The sequence below is a fragment of the Haematobia irritans genome, chromosome 2, assembly GCF_050003625.1.
Source record: "Haematobia irritans isolate KBUSLIRL chromosome 2, ASM5000362v1, whole genome shotgun sequence".
Classification (NCBI taxonomy): Eukaryota; Metazoa; Arthropoda; class Insecta; order Diptera; family Muscidae; genus Haematobia; species Haematobia irritans.
In genome coordinates this window covers 199,775,850-199,787,338 of record NC_134398.1, presented here as the reverse complement: position 1 = coordinate 199,787,338, position 11,489 = coordinate 199,775,850, and positions in this window count along the sequence as shown.

Genomic DNA, 11,489 nt, shown 5'->3' with positions numbered 1-11,489 from the left:
TTTATTTCTATAGACAATTTTTTCAAAATTTTATTTCTAAAGAAAATTTTGTCAACATTTTATTTCTAGAGAAAATTTTGTCAAAATTTTATTTCTATAGAAAATTTTGTCAAAATTTTATTTCTATAGAAAATTTTGTCAAAATTTTATTTCTAGAGAAAATTTTGTCAAAATTTTATTTATAGAGAAAATGTTGTCAAAATTTTATATCGTATTTTTGTGTGTTGTTGACCTATTTTATGATTATTCTGATTATTAATTTTGTTCGGCTTGAGGTCATAGAAACAATCGATTATTGATTTGTTTTAATATTTATTTCCAATATTTCGGTTAGTGCCACTAACCATCTTTTGTATCTACATAAAATACAAAAATTAAATTACATTTAATGTTCACAAAAATCACAATTGTTATTTTTCGATAAAATATATTTTCAATAACAATTGTGATTTTTGTGAACATTAAATGTAATTTAATTTTTGTATTTTATGTAGATACAAAATCCCAGAAGATGGTTAGTGGCACTAACCGAAATATTGGAAATAAATATTAGAACAAATCAATAATCGATTGTTTCTATGACCTCAAGCCGAACAAAATTAATAATTAAAATTTTATTTCTATAGAAAATTTTGTAAAAAAATTAGTTCTATAGAAAATTTTGTCAATTTTTTTTATAGAACATTTTGTTAAATTTTATTTCTATAGAAAAATTTGTCAAAATTTCATTTCTATCGAAAATTTTGTCAAAAATTTATTTCTATAGAAAATTTTGTCAACATTTTATTACTATAAAAAATTTTGGTCAATTTTTTTTTTCTATACAAAATTTTGTCAACATTTTATTTCTATAGAAAATCTTGTCTAAATTTTATTCAAAATTTTATTTGTATAGAAAATTTTGTCAACATTTTATTTCTATAGAAAATTTTGTTGAAATTTTATTTCTATAGAAAATTTTGTCAAAAATTTATTTCTTAGAAAATTTTGCCAAAATTTTATTTCTAGAGAAAATTTTGTCAAAATTTTATTTCTAGAGAAAATTTTGTCAAAATTTTATTTCTATAGAAAATTTTGTAAAAAATTTTATTTTTATAGAAAATTTTGTCAATTTTTTTCTATAGAACATTTTGATAATTTTTTTTCTATAAAAAATGTTGTCAATTTTTTTTTGTATACATTTTGTTAATTTTTTTTTTCAAAATATTATTTCTATAGAAAATCTTGTAAAAATTTTATTTCTATAGAAAATTCTTATTATCAGAGACAGCGAAACATCACTGCTACCGTCTGGTGTTTATATTGCACATATAGATCTGAAGCTCGAAAAAACATAGAATTTTCATTTGAAAAATAAGGATCGAAAAATCCCAAAAATGTATATATATTTTTTTTTTAATTTCAACAATTCGTTCCAAAAATACAAATGTCCATATAAATCCACCACGAATTTTTAATTGCAAAATAATCTATTTTAAAGCCATGATTGTGTCTGTCATTAAAACCTCCATTGGTATTAAAAAAATGTATAGCGATTCATTGTCTATCTCAACCGCCTTAAAACCAAGTTACACTATGATATTGCGAATCCAATCGCGTTGTAGCAATTTGCATTCGGTTATAGTGTACTTTTACTGGGAATATTTACTTTGTTATCAGTTCTTCATTAATAACTGTCCAAAATAAATATTTTGGAGCACAAATTCCATAAGGCACTTTAACAAAGCGGCAAATTCACTTTAACTACCTGAAAAGATTTCTTTATAGATGTTCAATGACTTTTTTAAATTTTATTAATTTTTGAATAAAATTCCCGAATGTCCCCGAAAAATTAAAGAAATTTTTATTTATTACCTTAACACACGCGTACATATTTAAGTATGTGAATACAATGTAAACGTTTCCTTATTATTATTAATCATAATTAATTTTTTTTTCTATCAATAAATATATAATATATGGTTTCGTTTCCTTAATATTGGATAACAATATAAAAAAAGTGTTTTGTCAATAGGTTTATGTTGAGATACTGTGGTATTAATTCATGCATATTAATTTGGTGACATGTTCAACCTACACACTTTTTTCTACTTCAAAATATTTTAAATAGATGTTATACATCAAGCTCTTCGGATTTTGGAATTGGACCCTTTTTCTTAATTATTGGAATGACATAAAGGCATATATGCTAAGTTCAATTTTTTTATTAAAATTTGAGGTTACGAATAGAATCCCATGGGTTATTTTTAAATATTTTTGGTTATGACTAATTCAAGTAACAAAGGTTATGACTAATTCAAGTAACAAAGCGAAAACTAGAAGCTTTTACTGTGGATCATTAAACAAGTAAGACTTTCTCTTAGAGGACAGAGTTATTTAGAAAATCATTTTCATATATATATATATATATATATATATATATATATATATATATATATATATATATATATATATATATATATATATATATATATATATATATATATATATATATATATATATATATATATATATATATATATTATCTAAATTTCATATATGATATATTACTATAAATTATATTTTCAATAAAAACAAAAAGTCAATATATGAAATATGCAACCGAATATTTATATTAATAACATAACTATTTTTCTATATCTAAATCAACATAACAACATCTTCTTTTGTTACTCCAGAATTATTTTTTTGTTTCACTGGAATTTTTATTTGTGTTCACTTATATCTATATATAATTCTATTTTTTTATACCTAATTTTTTTGCTATTATTCACTTGTTTGTTTTTTTTTAATTTTTGTGTGTATATATAATTATAAATAAATAATTATTATTTTAAAGAAAACAATTTTTATTATTATTTACACTATCTGCAATACCACTGAATAGTTAAGGGGGAAATACAGATGAAAAAACTATGTATTACTCTAAGTATGTGACAATAATAATTTATTTCAAAATAAATTAAATGAAATCTAAAGAATAAAATAATAATTAATTTAGCTTAGTAAACGTATACACAATAAATTATGTGAAATCAAATTCCAATAATAAAATTAATCTTAAACATATAGAAAAAAACTGTTTTTTATTTTTAAATTAATTTAAATCAATCAATTCATCCAAACTGTTGAAAGATATTCACAAAATATAATTTGTTTATGTTTTATATTTTATAAAAGCAGCTGTCGTTGTTTTTATACCCACCTCCATAGAATGGTGACGGGGGTATAATAAGATTGTCATTCCGTTTGTAACACATCGAAATATCGATTTCCGACTATATAAAGTATATATATTCTTGATCAGGGAGAAATTCTAAGACGATATAACGATGACCGTCAGTCTGTCTATTGTAATCACGATACAGTCTCCAATAATGAAGCAATCGTGCTGAAATTTTGCACAAACTCGTCTTTTGTCTGCAGGCAGGTCAAGTTCGAAGATGGGCTATATCGGTCCAGGTTTTGATATAGTCCCCATATAAACCGACCTCCCGCTACAGTCTTCAATAATGAAGCAATCGTGCTGAAATTTTGCACAAACTCGTCTTTTGTCTGCAGGCAGGTCAAATTCGAAGATGGGCTATATCGGTCCAGGTTTTGATATAGTCCCCATATAAACCAACCTCCCGTCTTGGTCTTGGTCTTGGGCTTATAGAAATAGTAGTTTTTATCCAGACCGATCTCCAGATTTTACTTCTTGGGCTTATAGAAACCACAGTTTTTATTCAATTTACCTGAAATTGGAAATCTAGAGGTATTGTAGGAATACAAATACGTGTGCCAAAAATTGTGAGTATCGGTCCATATTTTGGTATAGCCCACATATAGACCGACCTCCCGATTTTACTTCTTGGGCTTATAGAAACCGCAGTTTTTATTCACAAATATGTGTGCCAAAAATTGTGGGTATCGGTCCATGTTTCGGTATGGTCCACATATAAAACGACCTCCCGATTTGGGGCCTTGGACTTATAGAAACCGTAGTTTTTATCCAATTTGTCTGAAATTGAAAATCTAGAGGTATTTTACGACCATAAAGAGGTGTACCGAAAATGGTGAGTATCGGTCCATATTTTGGTATAGCCCCCATATAGACCGATTTCCCGATTTTACTTCTTGGACTTCTAGAATCCGAAGTTTTTATCCTATTCGCCTGAAATTGGAAATCTAGGGGTATTTTCGGGTCATAAAGAGGTGTGCCGAAAACGGTGAGTATCGGTCCATATTTTAGTATAGCCCCCATAAGAACGATCTCCCGATTTAACTCCTTGGGTTTCTAGAAACCGTAGTTTTATCTGATTTGCCTGAAATTGTAAATATTCTGGTATTTTGAGCTCAGAAAAACGAGCATCGGACTAAGTTTTTATCGGTCCATTTGGTAATGCCTCCATATAGACGAGACTTCGCTTCTTGAGGGTGTAGAAGGCGCACTGATCATGAAAATTGCTTGAAACTCAATGTAAAATTTCCAGATTTTACTTCTACAGATTTAAGATTTTAAATCAAGACGTTATTTTATAATTTTCTTGCACGCTTACAAGAGATGTTAATGATTGCCTCTAAAACTCAAACAAAAATGGTTCTTATAAATCCAGAATCTGATATAGTCCTCATAGATGAAATCTTTAAATTTATCTTCGAGAAGTGTCCTCAAGTCCTCAAGCCCTCCTGAAATTTCAAAGAAAACCCTAATATTTGGTGCATGGTGGTGGGTATTTACGATTCGGCCCGGCCGAACTTACTGCTGTATATACTTGTTATTTTTGTTATATTTGAACCAAAGTATTTTCAAGAGTCGAAACTAAGTTTGAACCTATTTTCGGCTGGTAATTAGAGGGCCAATTCGGATCGGATGAAATTGGTTCCTCCATGAGGCTCCAGAAGTCAAATCTTAGGTTTATATGGGGGCTATATGTAATTATGAACCGATATGGATCAATTTTTACTGATTATTGGAAAGCATCTACTGACAGCACGTAACAAATTTCAACCAGATCGGATGAAATTTGCTCTTTCAAGAGATTCCGGAAATCAATTTTTTTTCCAAGAGGTGTATACCGGATTTGAGAAACACATGGTGACACTGCTTTATGACGCAAGCCAATTTCACATCTTCTAAAGTATATTTTCTTTGATTGAAATCAAAAAATAGATCCATTAGTGTGGGATAGGTTAGGTGGCAGCACGATGTATCAGGCTCACTTAGACTATTCAGTCCATTGTGATACCACATTGGTGAAATTCTCTCTTATCATTGAGTGCTGCCCGATTCCATGTTAAGCTCAATGACAAGGGACCTCCTTTTTATAGCCGAGTCCAAACGGCTTTCTACATTGCTGTGAACCCGCTTAGAGAAGCTTTGAAACCCTCAGAAATGTCACCAGCATTACTGAGGTGGGATAATCCACCTGTGAAAAACTTTTTGGTGTTTGGTCGAAAAGGTTTCGTTATATTAACGCAATGTGTCGTTAAAAGTCAGCCAAAGAAACAAATTCGTTAATACAACAAAATTTTTCGTTATTATAACGAATTTTCTGTTAATTAACGTAATGTTTCGTACTATTAACGAATATTTTCATTGTATGAATAAAAAAGTTAAATTAAATCAATGAAAATTTTTCGTTGGCTGACTATTAATGAAATTTTCTTTGTGTTCAGGAATCGAACCCTCGACCTTGTGTATGCAAGGCAGGGGGCTAATCACGGCATTCGATATCGAGAACTTTTGATCGAAATCTAAATTGTTCGGATCACGGGAGTCGATATCGAGTTTTTTTGATCGACAATTTTTTCGATTGGTAAATTGCAATCGTAAAACATTTTTCACTTGTTTTTTACATTGTTTTCGCAATATAGGAATAGTAAAATATATTAGTTTTAGTTCGAATTGTTGGTAATTTGTAGTAAATTTAAATATAATGAACATATTTTGAATATTTAGGACTAATACAACTCCAATAAGTTAAACAAAAATTGGTCATAGTCGAGTTCGGTAGCGAGCATCCTATCTTGGCAAAGAACCATATATAAAGTGCACATGCTAGATCGATATCCAAGAGATTGTGATCAACCAATTACCGTACCATTCAGTGACAACATAACGCTTCTGGACCACCTTGTAAGAATAGTGAATGATGAAGGCTTCCACTGGCAAAAAGTTTTAAGACGGCAGACAATTGTAAAGCGATAAAATTGACGTTGACGTGCCACCAAAAAGTATTTTCCATTTGAACGCCTCCTTCGTCAGCCGAAATCGTCCATTGAGTTTTAGTTCGAATTGTTGGTAATTTGTAGTAAATTTAAATATAATGAACATATTATGAATATTTAGGACTAATACAACTCCAATAAGTTAAAGTGCCACCAACAATTATTTGAATTTGAACGCCTCCTTCGTCAGCCGAAATCGTCCATTGAGCCTCCAAAGATGACTTCCTAACAGTGCATACAATTTCAAACCCATGTACCTACACCAATAACAATGCGCACTTTTATTACTTATTTGTCGCCGAATTATTTTATATCTATCTCATCCTCCAATTAGGAAGGAATTCGGAGGAGATATGGGTCCACAAGATATAATGCAATACAATTTTCTTTTTACTTTGAAATCTTCATTCTATATTGTGCCACTAACTTAATTTTGTCATTTCATTTTATTCTGCTTCGTTTTTTGCTGTTGGCAATGCTAGAGAAATTGCATCAAATTTCGATCGAATGCCGTGATCCAAACTTTTAATCGTATCGACAATTTTTTCGATACGATTATGAATTCGATATCGAATGCCGTGATTAGCCCCCAGGCATGCTAACCATTGCACCACGGTGGCTCCCATTGGTGTGGGTTAAATCCTTTCGAAATGTTCCCTACTATAAAGAGCCACACATTTTGTATGGGAGCCAAAACTTTCGATATAAATGCTAGTAGAGCTTAAGCCTGGTATGCAGCTATTGTGAAAATTCCCGCGAATAAAAAAAACAGTTTTGTCATATGTTTCTCATGGGTGAAAGGGTTAAAACTCGGTATGCGCCTCTGGGGGAAATTTCATTTTCATAGAAATAATGCAGTTTTGGCATGCATTTCTAATGGAAGCACAACACAGACTCACGAAGTTTTCGGTAGCAAACACGCCAATATTTGGACAGCGGAAATTTTGGTAAAGGTACATACCGGGATTAATAGTCGATAACATCGTCCCAAAATGTATTACTTAAATCCAGTATAATGTGAAATTCCTATTTCATGCCAACGTGTTTCTTATGGTAGAATGATGTAAATAATCGATAACAAAGAGGATTATGGGCAATCCCACGGCGGCGGGTTCTACGCACCGGATTGACCCGATGGATACCAGCCATCGGCCAGCGGCTGCCACCTCAGTGTACGTGTTGTCTCGTCCATTTTTTCGTGTTGGAGAAGGTGCATCCCGGGGAGCCTTCTCCGCCTGCTTTTGGTCCGAGCCGGGATAGAGGAAAACCCCGGACCATGGTACTGTGCCGTCTGCCGAAATCGAATTCACCATCGCTCGGTTTCGGTGAGGTGTAACCGGTGCATGGAATGGGTGCACTTCCGGAATTGCTCCGGCCTAACATCGCTGCGGGAGTATAGTCAAACTGACTTCGTGGCAGGATGCTGTGCCAATGACAGCAGCAGTGGGTCATCTGATTATGTGACCCCACCGACTTCTCCCGCACAACAATATTCTCCGCCGCAGCATCTTACACCGAATATTGTTGTACCAGTTCCGGAGAGTGCATCATTTTTGCAATTTAATTGCAACGGGCTCCGTGGTAAGATTAGTGAGATCGTAGACTTTATGAATCGGAAAAGGATAAGGGTCGCGGCGATCCAGGAAACAAAGCTGAATCCCACCTGCAGCCTACGACATTGTGATGGGTACAATGTCCTACGGAAGGATCGCACAAGAAATGGAGGTGGTGGCCTGGCTTTCATATTACACCGTTCCGTGCAGTATAGACCTATCACGCTTGTGCTAGACACTAATGACCCGTACATGGAATGTATGGGGGTAGCAGTTAAGTGTGGGGCTGCCGAGATAGAGCTATACAATGTGTACATACCGCCGGTTGGTAGCTGTGCTCCTGGTTATAGCCCAAACATTGAGTGGTTGTTGAGCGGGCATAACCGATTGGTTCTAGGAGATTTTAATGCCCACCATGAACTTTGGCATTCTCTCCTGGGTAATGACCAGAGGGGCATAGCTTTGGCAGAGCAGATAGACGACTCCACATTTTGCACGGTGAACGAAGAGGCCCCCACGAGAATTATGGGTGACTGCAGCAGTTCGCCAGACTTATCGTTAGCATCGCCTGGTCTGATAAATGACGTCTCCTGGCAACCCGTCATTTCATTGGGTTCGGACCACCTCCCCATAATTCTCACCATCAACCGACCCTCCGATTTCATAACCTCTGAACGCCGGACGTTTATTAATCAAAAGAAAGCCAACTGGGAAGGCTTCAGAGAATACACCGATCGCCGCTTCAGTGAGCTCCCGTCCCCCTCACATGTTCATGTTGCCCAGAGGGAGTTCCGGGACATCATCAACGCAGCAGCCGCTCGCTTCATACCCGCTGGTCGAATTGCCCAGGTGAGGCCCAACTTCCCAGCCGAAGCGGCGGGACTCGCAGACGAGCGTGATGAACGCCGTCGTGCTAACCCTGCTGATCCTAGAATCAGAGAACTAAATCTAGAGATTAGTAAGATAGTCGACGAGCACAAGCGGAACACTTGGTTAGAGCACCTGAAGCAATGTAACTTAGGAACAGGAACTGGTAAATTGTGGTCAACAGTTAGAGCCCTCTCGAACCCCTCCACAAGGGATGATGGGATTTCAGTCACATTTGGCGACGTGAATGTGACTGATCCGAAGAGGTGCGCCAAATACTTCAACCGACAGTTTGTCGAGCATCCCGAGAGTGATAGAGCGAAAAGGAGAGCCACCCGTCGTGTACGTGGTCTCCGAGCCGATGACACACCACAATTTACTGCAGTCGAAGTTACCAATGTCATCAACAGCGCGAAACCATCTAAGGCGCTGGGCCCTGACGGAATTTCAATGCTAATGCTGAAGCATCTGGGAATACTGGGAGTTGAGTACCTGACCAGACTCGTCAATTTGTCTTTGGAATCACACATTATACCCGATGTCTGGAAAATGGGAAGGGTGATTCCACTACTGAAACCGGGCAAAGATTCGAGCAAAGGTGAATCGTACAGACCGATATCCCTTCTGTCGCCAGTAGCCAAGACACTTGAGGCATTACTCCTCCCCAGCCTTGTGGAGAATTTTCCAGCTGCCCACCATCAACATGGATTCCGTAAGGTACATAGTACGACAACAGCCTTACATGCCATTTCGACACATATTAATAAGGGACTTAACCAGCCCAGGCCGTGTCACAGGACGGTCCTCGTGGCGCTTGACCTATCGAAAGCATTCGATACGGTCAACCATGCCACATTATTTGAGGACATCGAGAATACGTCCCTACCGGCAGGAGCGAAGCGTTGGGTGCTGAATTATATGTGTGGACGCCAGTCGTACGTGGAATTCAGGGACAGAAAGTCAAGACCGCGTAGAGTTAAACAGGGAGTTCCCCAAGGTGGGGTGATATCTCCGGCACTGTTTAACCTCTACATGTCCTCGATTCCACCCCCTCCTGACGGCGTCGAGATTGTATCATATGCGGATGACTGTACAATCTTGGCATCTGGGCCCAATGTTGATGACATTTGCGATCGGTTGAACGTCTACATAGCTAATCTTACCAGTTATTTCACTGCGAGAAACTTGAGGATATCCCCCACCAAATCCTCAGCCACACTATTTACTACATGGACGGCAGAAGTGCGCAGGCAGTTGAATATCAGAGTCGATGGAGTAATAATTCCGACCACAAATTACCCTAAGATTCTTGGGGTCACATTCGACAGCCTTTTTAGGTCATCTGCCCATGCCACTGCAATTTGTAATAAGCTCCGTGGTAGAAACAAGGTCCTCAAGTCACTAGCCGGCAGTACTTGGGGTGCGGACAAAGAAACCTTGCTAACTACTTATAAGGCAATTGGCCGGTCAGTGGTAAACTATGCAGCGCCAGTGTGGACACCGCAGACCAGTGATACGCAGTGGAATAACATACAAACCTGCCAGAACGCTGCTCTTAGAACTGCGACTGGGTGTCTCCGCAGCACACCCCTGGATCACCTTTATGTGGAGACAAAGATCATCCCTGTGCGAAGACACAACTACATGTTGTCAAAGCAGTATCTCCTGGGTTGTTATCGCAGTAATCATCCAAACCACCATCTTATGGATACACAACCACCACCCAGGAACGTAAGGGTTGATATACATAATCTAGAGCGCGAGATCCAGCGCTATAAAAGAGAGCCTCTAGATCAAGCAGCGTACCAGGCAGGTTTGAACAGGATTCATGAGGATACTGTAGCTGAAGCGGTGAGAAGCTACAAGGTTAATCCTGTTCTTGGAGTCCGACCACCGCCCATAGCACCGGAGGAAAGAGACCTCCCACGGCAGACTAGGGTAGTTTTGGCCCAATTAAGATCAGGCAAGTGCAGCCGCCTCAATTCCTACTTATCGGTGATTGATAGCAGCGTAGCTGACGTTTGTCCAATTTGCAACCAAGGGCCACACGACACGCGTCATCTTTTCTCTTGCCCAGCCAAACCAACCCGACTTACCACCAGATCACTCTGGACACACCCCATCTTAGTCGCAGAGTTCCTTGATCTGCCAACAAGCTGATGTACCAAGCGTATAACATGAAATGGATGAGATCACAATAAACTGTTACAACAACAACAAGAGGATATGGGTAGCGGAAATTTCGATAGAGGCACATACCGACCTTTAGGGTATCGACAATTTTTTAAAACTTCTATGTGGGGATTTTCATCCCGAACTAGATACCCTTATATTTAAAGTTGAGAGCCACCTTCTTCAAAGGCGCAGAGTTTGAAGTGTTTGTTGTGGTTAAAAAAAGAGTTTTCCCGTCTTATTATTAATTTCAAGAATGCAAGTGTGAAAGGACATAAATGTTTCTATAGGCACTAAAAAATACAATTTCTATTTTCATAAATTAATTTGCCGGCAGCACTCAGACCGGTAATCGAAATCAGCAATAGCGATGGCCACATAAAGGACGGTATGAAGTTCTTGCGAAAATTCCTGTTGCATGCCTATAATATAGGTTTTCAATGTATTTTTTTATGGATGAAAACTGTAAACAGTCCACAGCAACGCCTCACGGAATTTTCGTTGACAAAAGCCCGGTATGCAACTCTAGTGAAAATTTCTTATGGGAGCAAAATGTAAACAATCAATAATAACGTCTCGCGAAATTTTCGTTAACCAATATATAGCGGGCAGCACTCACTCGTTAACCAATATATAGCGGGCAGCACTCAGTGATAAGAGCGAAATTCACCACTGTGGTATCAC